Source organism: Talpa occidentalis, unplaced genomic scaffold, assembly GCF_014898055.3.
Source record: "Talpa occidentalis isolate TD23 unplaced genomic scaffold, MPIMG_talOcc4v2.1 talOcc4.4, whole genome shotgun sequence".
NCBI classification, from domain to species: Eukaryota; Metazoa; Chordata; class Mammalia; order Eulipotyphla; family Talpidae; genus Talpa; species Talpa occidentalis.
In genome coordinates, this window is record NW_023604295.1 from 101984400 (window position 1) to 102006159 (window position 21760).

At 46.8% G+C, this 21760-nt stretch overlaps 1 protein-coding gene across 4 annotated transcripts in view; it reads right to left on the reverse strand.

Moving 5' to 3' along the window:
* The window catches only part of EPHB1 (EPH receptor B1), a 424222-nt gene that overhangs the window by 391212 nt on the left and 11250 nt on the right, over positions 1-21760 (reverse strand). The window contains exon 1 of one of the 4 annotated variants that reach the window (XM_054700815.1): positions 7512-7540. The exons of the other annotated variants lie outside the window; for them this stretch is intronic. The gene's annotated coding sequence lies outside the window, so the exon portion shown is untranslated. Of the gene's footprint in view, positions 1-7511; positions 7541-21760 lie in introns of those variants that run through there. 4 annotated transcript variants of the gene reach the window in all.

A 21760-nucleotide genomic window follows, 5' to 3' on the forward strand; every position in this document is an offset into this window, starting at 1 on the left:
ACTCATGGGTGAATATGAGTCCCAGAGGACCCCGAGATGGCTACAGTTAGATGCTGGCTCAGAACCCTGGGATATTATCCCTGAAGTTGAGCACAGAATTTGGGATGAGGTCAGCCTAAGCATGCACTGCAGGAACCCAGATTCCTACCTGCAAACATTCAAGCCATTTCTTCTTTGCAGAGGGAAAAATATCATTTTCAAAGGATGTATAAACAAAACAAAACATCATTATCGACCATTACTAAGACAAACCTAATACCAGCATTTGTAGAGTTGAGAGTCCCACAAATCGCGAATGCACAGACATAGCATTAATATGTTAACTTGCAAGTTAGAAAGTTGTGTCCTGGGCCTCCTTGGTGGCCTAGGGGTTAAGTCTCAGAGCTATCACGGTGACAGCCTGAGTTCGACCCCCAGCCAGGGAGCTGACCCACATTTGGAACAGAAGACCTCTCCTGTCTCGCCTGCTGCTCCCTTTAGCAGTGTGTTTCAGTAGATCGACATATTCTGCTCCCCACTTTGTCTCTGGTAAATCCTCTCACTTCCCATACCTCTGGCCTATGCTCCAGTTCTTCTATGAAAAAAAAAAAAAAAAGTTGTGTGTTCTTTGCAGTCTTTCTTTGGTCCTTCTGATTATGTCAAGAAGAAAGTTTCAGTTGGGAATAGTGTAGCATTAACACGTCTGGACATTCACTAATGTCACTTTTTTTTTTTTTAAATAGAGGCATGTTTTATTTATTTATTTATTTGTTTGTTTGTTTTTGTTTATACATGCACTGGGTACAGTCAGAAGCGCGGGAGGGTGAGAGAATTCACCAGAGCCAGAGCGGGGAGCAGAGCAGGCAGAAGGACCGAAGTACACTGCTGAGGGGAGCAGCGGGCGGCAGGAGGGGTCTGCGCGCCATGTGGGACCCTCCTCTGGTGGCCGGGGAGCAGCCGGGGATCAAACCGGCGCCGCAGAGGCCACGGGCAGCTTCTCAACCCAGCGCTCAACCGCTGCGCCACCGGGGAGGCCCTAATGTCACTTTTTAAGGAATCAAAAGCAGTTTCCAGACTGAGCTAAAAGTTAGATCCAATAATACCAACTTCATCATCCACATGTTTACAGTCACCTGCAATTCATGAAAAGTGAGACTGCTTTTCTACATTCAGTGGCGGAATCAAGTTTTCTTTATGAGATACAACAACTGAAGATCTTAAGTAAATTGATTCCAGAACAAATATTACATAAAGACCAGCACATAGGAGGTAAGAGGGAACCCTGGTATTTGTACTCATGTGCTGAAGTTGGGGACAGAAAAAGCTTCCAGATTAACAAGGCAAGTACTCTGGAAGGTTCACTGCCTCAGATACTTCATTTGAAGGTCTGGAAATTCAGTTGTCTCATTACCTCTGCCAGTTTTCTTTTCAGGGCTGTTCTGTCATTGTTTTGCTTTCAGCCTGGCCTCAGCTCTATTCTGGAAGATCTTTGTTTCCACTCACAAATACCCTGTTTACCTCGGACAGAGGCCTTCCCCACCTTACCTAGCTCTGCCCCACTAGTCCAGGTGAAGTTGCCAGATTTTGTAAACCAACAACATGGTGCCCAGTTAAATCTGATTCTAGATGAAAAACATTTTTTAAATTATGAATATGTCCCAAATATGGCATGCAATATATCAACGAAAGCCCCAGAATATTTGGGACATGCTTATACTAACAATGATTCATTGCTAAATCTGCAACCTAAATTTAACTGAGCATCCTGCATTTCATCCAGTAAACCCTCCTTGACCATAACTCTGCCCAATGCTGCTCTTACTATATGAGGGGACATTCAGACAACTTCACAAAGTACCAATTAATATTTTTCTTTTTCAGTGCAAAGCCCCAAATTTTCTCAGGCATATCATACAAACACTTAGAGAGGTAAGTTCCCCCTCGATTCTCCTCTTTGGAAAATTAGGGAAGCTTCAGGAGCAGGCATATCTTTTGAAATCGGAGGGACAAAGCCAGCAAAAGTAATAAATGGGGGAAAGCATAAGGTAAGCCCCAAAGGCTTGAAGGTAGAGACAGTAGAAGATGATTTCCCATTTGAGAAGGGTTAGAGTGGCAACAAGATGAAGAGTCAACCCAACCATAGGGGAAGGTTAACCCACTGCTGCAAAGGGACCCTGCCCACTGAGGATGATGCACTGATGAGTGAGTGACTTGCATGTTTAGCCTCAACCACAGTCTGAAGGAAAGAGCAGACTGAACAGTACATAGAAAGATCTTCTCCTCTGCTTTTAGGTAAAAGGAAGTAGAAGCCTGAGGTCAACGAGAGAATAAAGAGAAGACTTCACTAGATTCCCTGAAAAAAGCAATGGATAGTTCCTTCCTTCTGAAACAAGATAGAAAAAGTCAGAGACAAGAGTGCTGAGAGAGAGTTGCGGTTAAGAAAATTAGGAAAGACTTGACTTTTCAATCATATTCATCTACACTACTCTCATATGCCACTAGATCTTTGTGGAATCTTGCAACACAAAAGATAAACAAAGAGGAAAAAATGGTCAATTCTAGCAATATTATCTAGGCTTATTATCTCAGCCCTTCTGCGTCTTCTCCCCTCCCATTTATAAGTTCTCAGAACCTGATTTCTAAAATATGTAAGTAGCTTGGTAGAAACAAACCAAATGGCAAGAGCAAGATACTACATAAAAAGAAACAGAGCTAAAAAAGATGAGAGTAAGCTTATAAAACTGGAAATTATTGCTGAGGTGAGTGTGTGTATGTGTGTGTGTGTTTCAGACAATGGTTTAGGATAAAGCCAAAGAACTCTTCCAACACAGAAAAGGAAATGGGAGATAAGAGTGATGGAGGAAGGATCACCCCAAGGCTCCAGCTCCAATTGGCGGACAGATAGTGCAAACCTGATTTTTCATGCACCCTTTCTTAGAAGTTATTTGAGTTTGCCGTGCAGTCAAGCAAAGTAGTAAAATGAAAGAAAGCCAGGGCCAGGACACAGGCTACAACCCAAGGGAGCAGGGATGAGAAGTCCCGGGTTGCTGCTATGCAGCAGACCTAGAGAAAACCAGCCATATTGGAGCTTGAGGATGGAGAACTCTAGGAAGGAATTCTCTGGAAAAGTGGGAACTTGCAAGCTAGGACACATAGAGCAATGGCGTGCCTCAAAACACCAGGGATAATACTATGGGGGACGAATTTATTCTGGCGGTTGCCCTGCCATCCTCGGCATTCCTGTGCATCATCCCATCCCTGCCTTTGCATTCAAATGGCATTCTCCCATTTGCATGTACTGTTCAAATTTCCCCTTTCAACGAAGACAACAGTCCGGTTGGTTTAGGATCACTGTCCAGTGTGACCCCATCTTAATTTAATCACATTGGCACAATAAGGTGACATTCTGAGGTAGTGGGGACCTCAACATATCCATTCTGGGGGACACAAATGAACCCACAACACAGGTGTGATGGAGTTCTCTGTTCTAATCTCAAACCATTTCTGTTTGTTTCTTTTTTAAAAAAGATAAATAGAAAGGAGCTCTAGGAAGGATTGAGGGCAAGTATGCAGGATGACACGGCATCAGTGGGGGCCTCCAAGGACCCCATGCCCCAGGGCGATGAGCCTCTTAACCCCCACCCCAGAGGTGAGGGACTCAGGTCCTTGAAGAGGGGTTCACTCAGGATTTAGTCAAGAACATGAATTCTTTTCCCTTCAAAACAAGCTGGAACAAGGCATACTTGCCCAGCATCTCAATAGACGCTAGTGGTGGTTAATTAGAAGAATGTTGCTAAACAAAGACAGCTAAATAATTGTGTGTTTCACAGAATTTTATTCCTTAACTAGTATCTCTTAAAAATAGCACACTCCATATGAGAGTTCTCCTTTTATTCAAATCATGTGTGAAAAACAGCACGCTTCCACAGTACTACTTCATCAAATGGGAGGAGGGAGAGGCCCCAGGAGATGGTGGGTGCTCCCCAAACAGGAAATGAACTGGCTCAGAGGGCCTCTCCCTGTCAGCCTCAGGCTCAGGTGTGAGTCACTCAGACCTCCTCCTGGACGATTCAGACAGGACCCAGGGAGAGGCCATCCAGCAGGGCCACCCCAGAGTCCTGTCACTCTAACAACCCCATTCTTCAGCAGCAAAGAAAATAATGAGGTGGCATCTTCTAACTAGAGATTTCCCACACCTGAGAAGCATCCTCCAGTGAATCCAGATGTCCACCCAGATGTCACACCCAGGACTGGGTTGACTGGTCTCCAGGAAGCACCATTAGACACTTTCCACGGCCTGCTGTCTCTTCCGGGCTGGAGACAGCCTCCAGTTCCCAAGCCTCCCTGACAGTCATTTTCCAGCCTTAAGTGCCTTGCTACGCCCTGTCCTCACCCCAGACAATCACAGAAACAGCATTAGAGAGGATATCACTTCTAGCTTTGCATCTAACCCACTGTCTGACATTGAGGAATCAGCTCAATCTCCCAGAATCTCAGAATGCCAGATGCCAGGAGTGAAGACACGTTTTCAGTTAGTGACCCAATGTGGGGCCAGGCTCCAAGAAGGTTCTAGCTGACCAGAAATAGGGTGAAAGGACAATCTTGCAACCTGAAATACTCAATTTGCTTTAATCCATTTGGAGGACTGGGAGAACCAAGCCAGATTCAGAGCCAGATTCAGAGCCAGATTCATTGAGGAGCCACAGTTGATTTCATCTACACCCTTTGCTGTGATGAATTTCACTGACTAATCATCAAATATCACCAAGATGTGAATTTTGCACATTTATTCCAATTTGAACAGTCTCTTTTCTTGAAAACTATCCCACGTGCCAACCAGATGTCTTTCCTCAATGGAGTACCAAAAAAAGGGAAAGCAGGAATCTAGGTCACAGGACCTCAAGGGAGGACGCCTCTGTGAGCCAGATGCTGGGAAGACTCCCTCAGTCCAGGGGGTCATGGGAGAGGTCAAAGGGCATGGGAGTTCAGACGGGAAGAGTGGAAAACAGAGAGGAAAAAAAGCTTAAGCAAGGAGCTGCTGGTGGTATGGGGACATGCCCCTCTCAAGAGCAGCATTGCAGAGCAAGGGGACTCGGTGGGGTGCAAGGGGGTGCTGATGGAAAGGGCTGTCTCCTCCAGCCAGTGTCTACTTGCCTTGTACTCTCCATTTGCAACTTCACTCACCCTTTAGATACTCCACCCACCCTCAGCTCCCAAGGGGAAGGAATAATCTAGGTCAATCAGTGATCCCAAACCCTAGACATGGTAACAGAGCCAGGGATGAGCATGTGACCTAGATTGGGATCGACCAGAATGACCTCCAGGACATGTGCAGGAATCACCAAGTGAATCTCCCTGTTCCTGTTGTCAGAACAGACCTGCTGACTCTGATGGAAAAGCATGAGACTAACCCAGAGGAAGTAGGGCTGAAAGAAAGGAAAAACTGTCCTGACAGCATCCTGAATCCAGCGATGCCTGAAACCAGCATCACACTGTACTTGGAACTTACATGGGCCAAAAAGGTATGTACATATGTATGCGTAGGTACTGATTTTGCTGGCAAAACCAAAATTATAGTAACACTTGCCATAAGTTCAGGTTTGAGAGAAGAGTACTAGATGAGTTGTTACCTAAACCTGGCCTCAGATCCCAGCACTACCACAGGACAGCGGTATGGTTTGCATAAATACTCAGGCTCCACAAGCCTGGGTTTCCTCATTTACAAAACAAACAGAATAATTCATGAGCTGCTCCAAGTGAAAGCAGTCTCTTTGAGAATCACAGAGTCTGTAGTGTTTGTGCTCAATTTGTGGGAGACATTGCAGTGCTCTGGGCAAAGAATTCACTCTAAGGAAGATGTGCCTAATTTTCACTAGCCCAGACATTATAGGCTGGGTGGGGGACCCACTGCATGTCTGGATGTTGACTAGGACACACTTTGTGCTGTGCTCACAAGCAGACACTGAAAAAGAAGTCCCCTGCATGGCCAGGGGCCTCCTTTCAGAGGGGCTGCTCCCCCTATGAAATAGATAAGTGACCCTCACCTTCTTTTCCCTGGAATGGGTCTCCAGGTAACTATGAGCTCTACAAACTACTTGGTTCTCCCTGTAGAAAAGCTGCTATATAGCTAAAAGGGGGTGATTAATTTTATCTCTCTAAATTTCTCAGTATCATTTGCCAAATGATGATTTATTATTTAGACAACCTTTATATTTCCAAGGGATTTTAAAATCATTTATAGTGGAGAATGAAATAAAACTGATTAGTGCCCTGAAAAACAGGGATATGAAGAAATGCACAAGGAGCTGGGGTTATTTATCCAGAACCAGAGAAGGCAGATGAAGGACGCAACAAGAATCGTCAACTACATGCAAAGTGGTACTGCCAACTAGAGGCCCAGCTTGTCTCCCATGCAATGGGAGAGGGAATGGGGAGAGACAGCAATGCACCTGGGCTGATTTCAGCCAGACATCAAGATGATAACAGGAGGAACTTCCCACATGTACATTGGTTCTAAGCTCAACATCTAAAATATGGGATAATACTCTCTGTGCTGTAATACAACATAGAAAGACAAAGCATGGAGGGTCCCAAAAAGGCCTCTTCAAGGAATGATTGAGGACGGGAAAATGGTAGGAGCCTGAGAGAAGAAAGGAAATATTTCTTCAAGGAAGAAAAAGAAAACACTACTTGCTCTCCACCATGGTGGAAGGTGGAAACAGGGTAACATGTGCAGAGGAAACATGTTCATCACCTGGCGGCATCGTGGGGTTAAGAACCACCACCAACACCTACCTCCTTTCCTTCTTGAAAGTCTTCCCAGGCCACTAGGTCATGGTGGGTCTAGAGCTCAGGAAAACACTTTATGAAATGGTGGATCAGACAGAGAAGTGTCGATTGCGACAAGAACAAATTGGTGGATTCACAGCTGGCAGAGGAAGAGAAGCTCAATCGGGGCCCCACAGGAGCAGCCTCTCCTGTGAGATTTCCCAGACTGTCCTCTTTGGCATTTTTATCAACCACTTGGATGAGATACTGCAAGGGACATTCATCCAATCTCAACTGCCGGAGTGCCCGGCCAAAACCAACCAGATGAAATGAACAGCCCTGCACCTCAAGGTTCAAAACCATTCTGCCAGAGCTGGAGCTGACCGGGCCGGATGGTCGCAAGTGTAGCCAAACTGCAGCCCGACCGCCAAGCTTCTGGAGTAGATGGATGGACGATGCCCACGCCTCCTGCGTGTCTTCCTTAGAGCAGGATTCCCTGCCACGCAGGCGTCTGACAGTCTCCTTGCGGTTTTGAAGATGTGGGCCTTGGAGCCTAGAGCCCAGCACCAGGATGGTCACTCGCCACGACTGTGAGTGTGACCCTGGGCCTGTCTGGGTTTTGTCTCATGAGACAACTTCAAGTTATTGCCTATTGTCCTGTTACCTATTGTTTAAAAGTCAACCGCAAAATTTAGTGACTTAGACAAAAATGTTTTCTGTCTCACAACTCTGTAAGTTGATGGACTTTGCAAGGTAGTTCTCACCTGGGTGGCCTGGAGGTTGCAGTCTGATGTTGGTGGGAACAGCCCTGCTGAGAAACTTCTACTCAGCTTGCTGCCCAATGGCCTGCTCACGTGGGGGCAGCTGGTGCTGGCTGACACCTGGAGCTCACCAGGGAGCCCCAAATCTGGCCACGCCATGTGACTTGGGCATCTTACAACATGGCAAGTGGGTTCCTACAGGGAGTGTCTCACTGAGAGTGAGCACTCCCACTGACCTGGAGGGTGTTGGAAGGCTACTTATGACCTCACTTTAGAAGGCAGAACATCATCTCTGTCACGTTTTACTGGTGGAACAAGTCACCCAGACCAGTTCAAATTCAAGAAGAGGGGAAGTAGACCTCACATGGGCACAGTCCCACTGCCAAAGAGCATGAGGAATGGGAGATATTGTTGCATCCACCTTTGAACAATATAATTGGAGCCCCATGATGAGGATTCCAATTGGCAGGAGCACCCCTTGCTGCTGAGTGTCACACCCTGGGAACCCAGACAAAACCCTGCAAGCCCATTGGGCATTGACAAGCACCTTATCCCAGCAGGTTGCCCACCTTCTGAAAGCCCCTTGCTTCCTAGTACTGCATTCCCCCACACTGGCTTTGCCATGTCAACAGGAATTGATGGCCTCACCATGCTGGGCACACAAGCAAGTAATCAACTGCATGGGATATGGAAGAGGAGGAGGAGGAGGAGGAAGAGGAGGAGAAACGAAAGGAGGGAGGAAAGGAGCACTATTACCCTTTTTGCAAATATTTAAAAAAATATTTAGGGAAATTGTATTTATTTGAGATTATTTTATGAGTTTGCAAGCTGAAGCATTCAAGGTTCATAAAGTCCATGTATTTGTTCCAAATGTCAGTATGCCTCCCTTTTTAAAAAGCAGCAGCAGATGCTGGGGGGCGGGATGGAAGGCCTTCAGCATCTATGCTAATGGATCATGTCTTACATCCTCTCCACGTGGCCCCCATCTCCCTTCTTGCTTGCCTTTCTGCTATTGTGGGCATCTGTCTGTGATGCCACAGCCTCTTCTTGTGGCAACTGATGCTATCGCTGACTTCTGACTTCAGGCAATAATATATCTTTGTATTTACAATTTCCTGGGAGAGCATCAGCATGAATCTTCACGTGTACGATGTTCACGGGAAACTTACCTATTTCCTGAGTGTTCAGTGGATTCCGTATAACTGATTGCCTCACAGGAATAGTAGAAGATCCCTGCCTGGGGCCCAGAAGAGGCCCTGGTATTCCCTTGGCCCAGTTAGGCCTTAGTTTCCCTATATGAAAAATTGAAGGAGCAAGAATTACCAGGTACGGAGCCCGTGAGACCTCAGCAGATAGGCCTGCCACTCTTGAGCCCCCAGAGTTTGGGCTTAAAGGACTTGAGTGACACAAATCCTCTTCCCACCACCCCAGGGAACTCACCTTCAGTTTGGGTGGCCCCATCTAAGAAGACCCCAGCACTCTGAGGCAAAGGGCAGTTTCTGTCAGAGGACTGCACAGGGACTTATTCCTGCCATGAGTCAAAGCCCCACCCAGAAGACTGCTGCGGGACTGTCTCCATCTTCTCTGAGGACTCTGTCCTTCCAATTCTCAAGTCCAGAATAATCCCTCCACCTCCCATCCCTTCTCCCCTGTAAGCTCTGCCCTGCTCCATTCATCAAACCCACTGCTCACAGAAGAAACTACCTTCTGGGAGAGCCTGGCCTGTAAGCTGTTTTCCGGAAACTTCTCTCTGAATTTACTTCCTCCATTAAGAAGGCAGGTGAGTCATTTATACCAGTTCATACCTTCTCCTGAGAGACTTAATGACTTTTAAGCAAAAGCAATTGTCTGAAAGGCCACAGGCACAGGAGAAATCTAGTGAAAACTTTCAATCTAGTTTCTGGGTGCTTGGAGGGTGCAGTGGCTCTGGGGGGGTGGGGTGAGGGATGGCCCCATTCACCTCATCAAAAGAGCCTTAGTTTCCCTCTTGGATGGGTCTGAGGCAAGTGTGCAGGTCCTGCTGAGAACCAGGGGAGTTTGAAACCCGGGTGGACTGTCTGGGATCCTTTACGGCAAACTGCAATCTGCAACTCCAATTCCCAGAACCCCCACAGCACTGAGAAGGACACAAATCTCTTCCAAGGTTTTTGGGGGAAAAAAATCTAACAGCAAAGGTATGCTATTTAAAAACATAAGAGTCCCCGATGTAACTTAGATCTGTCATCTTTGCAAAATGAGACAAAATAGAAAAGAAACGTGCTTTGGTGCAGGATGGCTCATTAGAGCAAGGCTAGGAGACTCTGAAGCAGCCGTGCCCACAAGTGGTTCTGAATAATATTCGACAACTTCAAACACCACATTCAATAAGAATCCTGAAGTGTCGGGGCAAGGTCCTGGTTTTAAGGAACAAATCCTTTTGCAATGGGAATGCATACATGTCAGCTAGAGCCCTCCCCTGCACACACCATCAGCCCATAACATCTGAGGAAAAAGAAGCTAATCTGGGGGCCAAGAGATGCCAGGGCCGAGGAAGTTTAGGTTACAGTGTGTGCGTGCAGTCTGCCCATGTCTGGACAGCACAGTTATACGGGGTCCAGGCTTGAAGCCTGGACTGTGGCGACATGGCCCTTAGGGACCCAGAAGTTGTAGGGCTTAAAGGTGGGGGACCCAGAAGGGCAGCTGGAGGGAAAGGAGGTGTCTCTGCCAGCCAAGGGGCTCCTTGCACTCATTCCCAGACAGCAGGAGGCTTTAGGCAAGACCTCTAGCCCCCACCTTCCCCGGGAAACACTACCTTCTACTCCCACTGAACTCATGTTCTCCTGCTCACACTGTCTAGGATGAGTCACTCTGCCCTTTGTGTGCAACCCCCAAGTCTGACCTTCCAACCTCCTTGCCCCCAAATGGTACCAAACACAGGAAGAAAATGGAGACTCAGAGGGGGCATGACAAATAGCACAAGCTGAAACAGACCCCCGCAACTGGCACAATCCCCTCTCCTACCTCTTTCTCCGAAAGATAAGTGCATTTCTGTTTACATCAGAACTTTCACACCCAAGAATTCCCAGAAAAAGAGTGACAGGCTGGGCCTGGAACAATCACAAAGCCGGCTGCTCCCCTCATTTCTTATGGGCTGGGAATGTTTGTTTTCTTCTAAATCTTGTCTTCCTGCTATACAATCCAGCCTCAGCGCAGTTTATTTTTCTGGAATCCATATTTCACCTTGTCCACTTGGGTTTACCCTTTTTTCACAGGTATTTTCCTCACTGTCTTTGACCTGTACTCTAACCTTTTTCACTTTCACTAAACTTCCTGTTTTACTATTTTATTATCTTTTGTATTTCTCTGTGTTGTTACTTCTAATACCTTCCCTCAATTTTTAAAATGCTCCCTCCCTTTTAAAGTTTGTCTGATTTTTGTTCCTTTCACCCAGCAGCAGGCACAGCAGGCGCAAGAGACGGAGCAGAGGAGGCATGGGGTGTGCCCAGGATAGAGAAGGCACTGCGGGCAGCTGGACAAACACATGGAAATAAAAACCACCACCGACAACCTGCTGCTGAAGAGGCGCTCCAGCCCTGGCCACCCTGGTGACTGCCTCTGTATGGAGTCATCTGGGGAACTTTTTGCCTATGCTCAGAGCTCCCAGGCTCCGTGTCTGAAAAGTTACCCTAAGTCTCTTTTCCTCTACTTCATGAAGGTGGCCAGTTTCTGGTCCACGCGGGGCGCTCTGTTAATGCTGGAGAGAAGGAAGGAAGGGAGGGAAGGCGAGAGGGAGGTCCTGAGGCCTCCTGGTGGATGGCCCTCCCCCGGGTAGGGTCGGCAGACATCTAACTGCCTCCACCTTGGCCCCCCACCACCCAGTCCCCCACCTCCGCCCTGCCCGGAGAGCAGGGGTGGTGTTACAGCAAGATCCTGCCACCTGCTCTGGAAACCAGCACCCTCCACACAGACCGGGGCTTGCTCCATTTCTCGGCACATATTGGTGGGACTATGTGTGAGAAGGTGTGCTGTATCCCCTCCACTGAGGCACAGGAGGGCCTTGCACCCTCTCCCCCATCAGCATGTCCCTGAATGACAGGGTGGAACAGAGGCCACCACTGACCTCGCTAGTCTGTGATGTGAGGAAGAAATAAACTTTGACCAGGCTGGATAACAGATTCGGAGTTAGTTGTGACAGGGATTAGCTGACACTGGCCAAATCAGAACTTGGCACCACAAGTGTCCATCTGTCCTCTGAACTGGGCCCAACCCAGCAAAGAGCAGAGCAGAAGGTGGAAGAGGCAAGGCCCGGCAAGAGAAGGGGGCAGTGGTGCTCCTGGGCAGCCGTCACAGGGAAGCAGGCCAGCAGGAGGGGGGCACTTGTAGCCCTTCCATGAGAAGAAGCTGTGAGGGCAGGGTCTGAGCAGCTGTGGGAGGCAGGGAGGGGGTGCAGAGTGGAGACTCAGCTCCTCTAAGCAGAAGTCCCACGGAGAAGGGAAGGAGGAGACACTGGGAAGAAGAGAGGATGCCTACACTGAATGCCCGCTAAATACCCAGCACTGGCCCAGGCACAGGACCTGTATTATCTCACTACTGAGCACCTGTGAGGGGGTATTATTCATCCCATTTGACAAAGAGGCAAAGCCCACACCTAAAGGTGGTACCTGGTCTCGGAAACTGCACAAAGAGCACCCCTGTAATGAGACATGGAGTGGCATCAGCAGTGGGCAACCTGCCTGCTGGCCTGTGCCAGACACCCCTGCACAAATGGGAGGCTCTCAGGCCTCAAAGCCCAGGCAGACAGGGAGACACACACCAAACAGAGGACCCCAATTTATTATGGAAATGAGAAGACAGAGATGTGTGGTACCCTCCAAACTTCCCCTTCTCATTATTCAGTTAGGAGAACACCATGGCACACAGCAGACATCTCACCTACCCAAGCATTGTCCTATTTGGTGCCCCATGTTTAGTCCTGCTTCTATCCTTATAAAGCTCTACTTGACAGCTGGCCATGAAGCATCCCATCATCTCAAGATTAAATTGCCCTCACCCCCCACACCCATCTGGTTTCCAGCACCACCTGTTCCTTTCTGCTCCTCAGCTTCTGATGAGATCACCTGCTCACCCTAAAACAAAGTCCTATGGGAAAAGAGGCTCTCAGGGGGCCATGTTTCCATCCCCAGAAGCATGGACACACTGTGGTCAGATCACACATTGCAAGCCAAGGAGTTCCCCAACTCCACCAGCTGCCTGCCTCTCAGGCTCTTCAACTGGGAGCCAGGGACATCCAGTCTCATTTTTGTGAGCTAGCCAAGGCTTCCTTCCCGTGGAGTGACAGGTCAAAGGAAGATGGAGCAGAGAAAGGGAAAGCTACAGGTGGGGGCCTTGTAATCACCCCAGGGTGTGAGCTGATCACCCAGGGAGCATGTCCTGAACCAGGCTTTGCCTTCACATCCATGCACTTTCTCCCCAGATGACGTTTAGGGAGTCAAGGGAGTCAAGTCCCCAGGACTCAGAGCAGGAGCGCTGCTTGAGGAGAAATTGGGTGGGAGCCAGACGGGATCTTGAGAGTGTCCATGACTCTGGCTAGGAGTAGGAGAGAGACCATCTGTCTGTCACTGCACCTTCTCACTCTGGGCTGTGGTGTAAGATGTGAGACTCAATACCCTCCTATGGGGATGCCCACTCAGCCTGACCCGGACCAAGGAATGAACCACATCTACGGGAATCAATAGCACCCATCATCATAAGAAGCTCAGTGTGCATTTCCAGAGCACAGTTCAGTTCTGGAACAAAGCATTGCACAAGCAGTGGGTAGGAAGGGAGCACTGGGTCACAGACTCCTTTCTTGCTATGTGGGGATGCTGGGAAATTGACCGGACCTGATACCTGGGGGTTGCTGATCCTGGAGGCTCTGCTGTCTGAGGACAGGCATTCCTGGTCATGATGTGTGACGTCAGGCAACTGAACAACCCAGCACATGTGCTAAGTATCAACTTTTCAGAGACTCTTGGAGCAGTGGCCTTTCAAGTCCATCGGAGTAGACAAGACAGAACAGCACCCCAGCAACATAGGGACCAGAAAAGACACTGGCGAGGAAGGGGAAAGTCTTAGGGATCAGTCCTCCTGGGGGATGTGACCTCAAGATCTGTTTTTAATGGAAAGAGAGATAAAGAAGAAATGAGAATAATAATGACTACCTCGAACTTAAGTAGGCTTTCTCATTTATCTTTCACAATGATCCTAACAGGTAAGCACCATCCCCACTAATCAGATGAATAAATTGAGGCATGTAGAGGTTAAGTAGTTTGCCCAAGGTCAGAGATGTAATTTAAATTGAGGTCTCTCTGACTCCAGCACTCTAGTAAACTGCTTCAGGGAAAAAAATATATATCAATCCTATCTGTTCAGGAAGCAATTTGGGAAAATCTGGGAGGCAGAGGAGAAGGACCAGATGCAAAGAAGCAGGTGTCTGGCCCCCTCTCTTATCTTTGGCAGTTCTTTAATCTTGCTGAGTCTCAATTCCCAAGCCCCCCCTCTAAAATGTGTACTGATAAATATATATAGTAAAATATTAACAGTCAGTGAATCTGGGTGGTCAACTATAGATATTCACTGTAATATGACTTTTTCACACTTTTAGAAATATTCATAATAAATTTGGAAAAAACAAAATGTCCCCAGGTCAAAACTGATATATGACCCCATCAAAAAGTCCCTGGCATCAAAATAGCTGAATAAAAATAGCTACATCAAACAGCTGCACCAAACCTCTCAAATGTTGTAAGAATATAAATTGGCTCAGTGTTTTTGGAAGGTAACTCGGAACATCCATCAAACTTTTAAACAAGACATACTTTTTAAGAACTTGCTCTTTTTAAAGCAGTAGCAATCACACTGCAAAGCTGCACAAATGGAACAGGGAACATTCTTCTACCCTTTGCCCTTCATCAATTTTTAATATTTTGCCACATTTGCTTTTTCATTTTCATATTTCATGGCATAAAATAATATGCAGTATATCACCTGTACATTTTGCATTACATATGCATGTATTAGAGTATACATACACATCTGTCCATTTGTTTGTTTGCTAATTTCCCTCCATCCCACTATCAGAAGAGTCAAGGACATTCTCTTGCTTGACCGTATGGACAACAGATCAGAACACTAAACATTGCAATAATACTTCTATCCACTAAAACCCTCCCCCTTAGTTATGGGAGCTCATCATCAGGTGTCATTTGTCAAATACCATCACTGAAGACAAATGTCTTCCATACAGAAAGTAGTAACAGGTGGTGTGTTATATTTACTGTTCCTGTCTCTTTAGTCTTCTTTAATCTGGAATGGTTCCTTTTTGAAAAAATAAAAATAAAAAGCTCAATAAAAAAAGTTTGCTAAATTGTGTGAAGAAGCCAGTTCCCTGATATAGTCTAGAGCCACAGACTTTTGACCAAGGCAGATCCAACTGAGTCCCTGTAAGGTAATGTCTGAGAGTCTGCATTTCCAATAAGCTCCCGGGTAAGGCCCATGTGCTAGTTCACTGACCACACACTGTGTGGTGAGGTCAAATGCTGTTCTACACCACTGCAGGAAGCCACTTGCTTTCCTCTAGGTGAGCCCTACCTGGCAATGTCTCTCTGCTACTCAGCACAGGACAATGATGCTGAGCAGGAATACCTCTAGGGCTTTCTGGAGCCAGCAAATCCAAGACAGAGGAACACATATCACAGAATCAGATTTTTCTTTTTTTAAGATTTTGTTTATTTATACAAGAACTGGGGTACAGGTCAGAGGCACGGGAGGGTGAAAGAATTCACCAGTGACAGAGTGGGGAGCAGAACAGGCGGACGGACCAAAGACACTGCTGAGGGGAGCAGCAGGTGAGACAGGAGAGGTCTGCTGCGCCATGTGGATAGCTCCCTGGCCGGCCGGGAATCAAACCCACACTGCAGAAGCTGCAAACAGCTTCATAGCATGGTGCTTAACCCGCTGCACCACCAGGGAGGCCCTGAATCATATTTTTCTGCAGGATATCCATCCCAGATAATTTTGGCCTAAGACAGGTAAAGTATATCTGGAAGGGAATCTTATGCCCATGCTCTGCCTCCTCTACCAGTAGGAAATCTCTCTCTCCTTCAAGAGGTGTACTTCCTCCTCCAGGAAGTCAACCTGGTTACCTAGCCACTGCAATCTCTTTATCCTCTGACCTACTACCGTACTGACCATCTGGCTGCACTACTACAGTACTGACCACTGAGCACTCACTTGACTGTACGGAATTATTAATCCCTCAGCACCATTACTCTACTTCCACGATTTCTCCTTTGCTATGCACCCCCACCATTCACCATTTGCACGTGTTCAGGGCTAAGTTTATTCCTCAGATTCCCTTTAAGCAGATCCTTCGGTAGTCCTTATCTGAACCATCTTAGATTTCTCCCGCCCAGCACACGTCGCCCAGTTTTGCCTCTACAGTCAGATCTTCTACACTTCCTAAATTGCCACTGTTTTTATTTACTGAGTCCCTGGCTTTATGCCAGGACCTTGGACAGCCAGCCCATCCATCAACCCATCCATCCATGCCTCCATCATCAAGTGCCTATGCCATGCAGGCTCTGGCTGGATTCTGGGAGCAGAATCCATAGCAAAAAGTGATGTAGAATCTTTGCTCAGGAATATAAGAGGTGCTTGTGAGGAATGACATGGGACCCAGTGGAGCACACCAATTCTTGATGGCACCATGGCAGGCCTCCGCAAACTTGTCATGTGTCACCTCCCCCATGATTATAGTGATCACTGATCATCATCATGCAAATAACAGCAAACATGGCTGAAGCACCCACATCCTCCCTCATGCTGAAATGCCTATGGAATGCTGAGTCTGTCATCTAAAGCTCAGATATGAGCCAAAGTTGTCTTCCAAGCCTTGAATGTAGCACAAACAAGAGAGCTGGGAAGCCACTTAGGAGTCAAAGCTGCCCCTAGAAAGATGATGAGCAACTGGAGGCACCCAACACCTTCGTGAGTGGGGCCAGCCCTGGAAATACAGGTTTCCCTGTGCATTTTCCAACTACCCTTCATAAGTCATTTTGCAAAGGGGAACTGTAAATTTCTCCGTAAAAAGAAAATCAAGAAATCCAGAGATACCTGTAATAAGTGCACCCTGAGGAAGCACTACACTTGGGGATTGCTACTGCCACCACCATGGTGACCCAGGTCCCCCTGCAATGGTGGGCAGGGGTTCAGGGCACATGGAAACTAAACACAGGGTAACACAATCTCTAATTACTTGAATTATGGTTTCCTGCACAGGCTCTCACAGTCCCATAGCAAATGCCCTGCCCCTGTTTGGGGATGCATTACTTCCCGGATAAGTGACAACAAACATTTTCAAGAAGATTATGACCTATCCCTACCCCTGCTCCAGCAATAAAATGCAGCAAGTACCAATGTATGGTCTTCTCAACATAACATAGTAATCTAAACAGTCAGGCAGTAGTGACCCTGGGACTTCTGCTACCTCCAAACAACATCCATGTCAAAAACAGATTCAGAAAAGACCCTCAACAATAACAAAAAATAGACAAAAAATCCAAACACCCATTTCATCAAACAATATATACAAATGACTAAGAAGCACATGAAAAGCACATCATTAGTTATTAGAGAAATGCAAATAGAAACCACAAGATGCCATTATATATCATCAGAAGGTTCAAATTTAAAAGACTGACAACTGCTGGTGAGGATGTGGCGCAACGGGGACTCGGATGCAGAGCCAGCAAGCAAGACAGCCAGGTGGTACCGCTGCTTTGGAAAACAAACTGGCAGTCTCTCATAAAGTCAAATGTATACTTTCCAAATTCTCCAGCAACTACACTCTTAGGTACTTATCTAAGAGAAATGAAAACCTACTTTTCATTTTGTATCCACACAAAGACACATACGCAGATATTCGCAGTAGCTTTTTTTGTTCAAGCAAGCCAAAAACTAGAAACTAGAAAATATCTACCAACAGTTGAATGGCTAAACCAACTGTGACATAGCTAGGCAATGGAATACTACTCAGCAATACAAAGGAGGCACCCACTGAGAAAGGCAACAACATGGTTGAGTTGGATGAGTCTCGCATGCATTGTGCTCAGTGAAAGAAGCCAAACAAAGGACTACCTGTTCTATTATTCCATTTAGATGAACTTTTAGAAATGGCAAAACTGTAGAGCCAAATTCAGATCAGCAGTCACCAGAGGTGTAGCCAGCAGGAGTAGAGGGACAGGAATGACACTGAAGGAAAACGAGGGTGATAAAAATATTCTCCATCATGTGTGTATGGCAGCAGGAAAAAAAAAAAAACCTCATGGAATTGTACACTTAAAGCTGGTGGATTTTAGTGTATATAAATTATGCCTCAAGAAAACTTATTCAAGAAATGGTTCCAGATTCAAGGAACTATATTCAAATCCAGTGAACTCAGGGCTGACATCGAGTAAGCACAGGCTGCCATAGTCATAGTCATGGAAATACCTGTACTTCTCCTGGCAAATCACCATGCCCCAGGCTCTAGGTACCTTTGTGCTTTAAACTGGCTAGGACCCGATAACCAATGGCCAGTGGGAGACCTCCTAGACCAGCCAAGGTGGACATCCTTCCCAGCAGATCAGTGCCACTTGAACTGGGTCAAAGTTTCATGGAAAAATAGGGGTCCAAAAGACAAAAGCTGCAGGCGAGCCATAGATCTGAGACATACAGCAGGGAAGGGGAGGAGAGGGGACAGAACAGGGGTGGAAGAGCGCAAGGGACTATGGTGACGGTTCACAGGCGCTGTGGTGATGGGAGATTTATGGGGACTACACCTGAGGGAAGATATCAAATATTGTACAAAAATGAACAACAATGTTACAAAAATAAAAAAGGTTTAAAATATAGATGGTGTGGAGCCTGAGCTCCGGAACAGCAAAAGGCTGGCTATGACGCTGCTGGGCAGATGGCCTTCAGATCGTGCCTTCTGAACGGGAGTAAACACTGATTCTTAGGGGAGGAAAGGAAAGAAAAATCTTACAATGGTCTGTGGCCTTTCCCTAAGCCTCAGTATGTGAACAGATGCACAGCATGTCTGCGGCACCATTTCTCAGGCTAGGGCTGCTTGGAGCAGTCTCCAAAAAGGGCTCCTTAGCAGAACAAGAATGAGAACAGGGTTGAGAAGCACAGGACTAACTACAGAACTCGATGACAGAGTGTCGGGACACCACAGAGCCAGCCCCCAGGCCCAAGTGTGGAATTCCCACCTGGCAGGTGTACCCATGCAGAGGGTCCCTGACTCGGCATAGCAGGGTGGCACAGTTGGCGGGGAGAATTATGAAGTGGGGAACGGCCATCCAGGCCCCTGCGATCCTTCTTTATGGGACCCCCCTTCCTGGAAACCCATCACTCTCCTTCCTTTCAACCAACTCAGCAAACCCTCATGGGGTGCCCACCAGGGCAGCACCTGCTAAGCCCAGACCAGCAAGTGGGCTACAACCAGGACTCCACAGAGAGGCTGTCAGGGAGAAGAGTAGGAATCCAAGGACTTCCACTCTTCTCTGCCGTCATCTTAGCCTTCTGGAGCCCACGGTGGCAGCACTTCGGTGGTTTTCTGCTGGTGTAAAGTAAATGAAGACAACTTCCAGATGAGAAGAAATCCAGCACTGTGGCGGAGTCCCGGCTTCATCAAGCTCAACCGAGCCAGAGCCTCCTTGGGAACAGCTTGCTCTGTGCACTTATACATTATGACAATACTATAATTGTTCTTTCAGTCTTTTCCAGATATTTAATAACAATGTGAAGCGGGAGTCGCAAAGGTCAGCCCTACTGTAGAATGAGCTTTGTTCTTATTGTCCTTTTCTGAATAGCGTCTTCCGTTTGCCAAGCGGTTCCATGCCAGTGAGCCCTGATGGTGAGGACTGGTGTTGTTACAGAAGCTGCACCACCTACTCAGGGCAGAATAGTCTAATTGGCTAAATGGTCCAGTGCCACTGTCTATCCACATCATCTGCATAAACGCACACCCAAGCACAGACACAGACATGCACACACTGGACGTCCCCTTGGTTCCTCCTGTGCTCCCCACAGCTATGAGCCAAGCATAGAAAGGCTATCAACTGTCAAGACAGAAAAAACAGGTGATATTCATATCTGGCACACCCATTTGGCAATTACTCTCTCTGTCTAGGTAGGAAGTGAAATCTCCTACTACCTCTGATGACTATCAGAGTGACATATCTATGTTAATAAAAGAAGCTTTCTTTAAATTTATTCTAAAAGGGAACAATAGTTGACATTTTATTTCAGGATTCCACAGCATGTGAGACTGGAGCATGGGCTGGGGCAGCCGCACCCTGAGCACCATCTCTTCTTGGCAAGTTCCAGCTTCCTGTCCCACCTGAGGGCAGTCATTTAGCCTCTCTCAGCCTCAGCTGCCAAATCCATAAAATGGACTTAATTTACCACCTGTCTGAAGACAGGACTCTCCTCCAATGCTGAGATCTGGGATTCTCTCTCTGAACACCTGTACCAGAGGACAGTGCTCAGGAAGCAATGGGTTATGGCACATTTCGTGCAAGGGGCATTTAGAAGTCTGTATCCTCAGCTGGGGTGGGCAGGAATTGCACTGTAATTCGGAGCCCACATGACGTGAGTAGCCGGCTTCGTGTCTGAGCAGGGCTTGGTTGGGTAACTCAGGCACCCGTAAAAGAGGGTGATGTTGCCCTGGCTGTCTGTGTCAGAGAGCAGCTTTGTACCTAATCCTGAGGGTATGATAGTTGCTAAGGAACCATTGAGATGCAAATGAATTGGCAAATACTTAGCAGCAAGATATCAGAAAAGGGTGGGGAGGAGATGTTCTGAACAAGTTAGTCAGGTGAGTGAAAGGAAAATTACTTTCTTCTGATTGGAAAAAGAAAACCATGGGTTTTCATGCAGAGCAGCGGCATTGTGCTACTGTGTTAAAAAAAAAAAAATAAAACTGTTCTTTTTCTGCTTGGCTGGGAGTAGAGGAAAGTTGGAGCCAAGAGCGGGGAAGTAGAAGGGCAAATGGAGCCTCCCTCTGATGAACTCTAAGCAGATTTTAGATGCCTTACTCTCAAATGAGAGACATCTAAGCTGTGAAGGGACGAGTCTACAGGGGACTTTGAAGGTCTGCCATGTTATACAACTCTCAAAACCTACACAAAAAGTAGACCCAAAACTTTGAACAATGTTCTACTGATACAAAATGGAAATTCCAGATGAGACTAAACCATGATCGATAATGGGGAGGAAATGAACCATCTCATTCTGCATATGAGCTGGCAATTCTTACATTCTTGCTCTCCCCTGGACATCCAATGTAAATGCACCGATTAAGCTTAGATGTTCTGGTATCTGCTGGAAACCAGAAAGGAATAAGTAGAGCTTCTCACTCATTGTTTTTTCATCTTGCTTCCTTCAAATTCTAGTTGAGATACCCTTGTCTTAAAATCACTTTGCCTTAAACCAAACACCTCTACTATATGCCTATTCATCACTTTGAGTTAGATCATGATGCTCAGGAATATATCTTATATTCTTATCAGGAAAGAAGTGCCATCTGTTTTCTGCCAGGACCTTGCTTGACACAAACACAAAACAGGAATGATAAAAGAGAGACTACGACAACATTGGTTTCCCAACTGGTGTCCAGGCTTAACAGGTGCCAATAACCTTTGCTTTCCTCCAGCTCAAGTTGCACGGTATCTCTGCAAGCAAGATATGGCTTGATGGAGAGCTCTGGGTGTCTACATTCATGAGGCAGAGAAAAAAAAAAATGACCATCGGGTTTGTTTCTCATTCCTGTCTACTCCCACCTTTGATAGACTTCTACCCATCCTATCTGTCTCCGACACTCTATCTGCTCTCTTACACACACACGCACAACACACACACACTGCCTTTCTCAAATATTTCCATTGGAAGTATGACCCTCTCATTTAGTTGATTTTAGCGCTGCTGTGTAACTATTACACTGTCTCTATCAAACTCCATCCAACCCCCTATTACAGCTTGCGGTTTGCATGGCTGTCTCCCCCACCAGTCTGATGATCAGTGAGTTCCTTGAAGGAAAGACTGTGTCTCCTTTACCTTCATGTATCCAGTTTCCAATACAAATGTTCTCATGTAGATGCTCAATAAATGTGTTCTCTATGAGCAGTCATGAAACGAATGGCTTCTAAGCAGTCATTTCTGCTCCCTGCTCCACTGTTCATTACCACTTG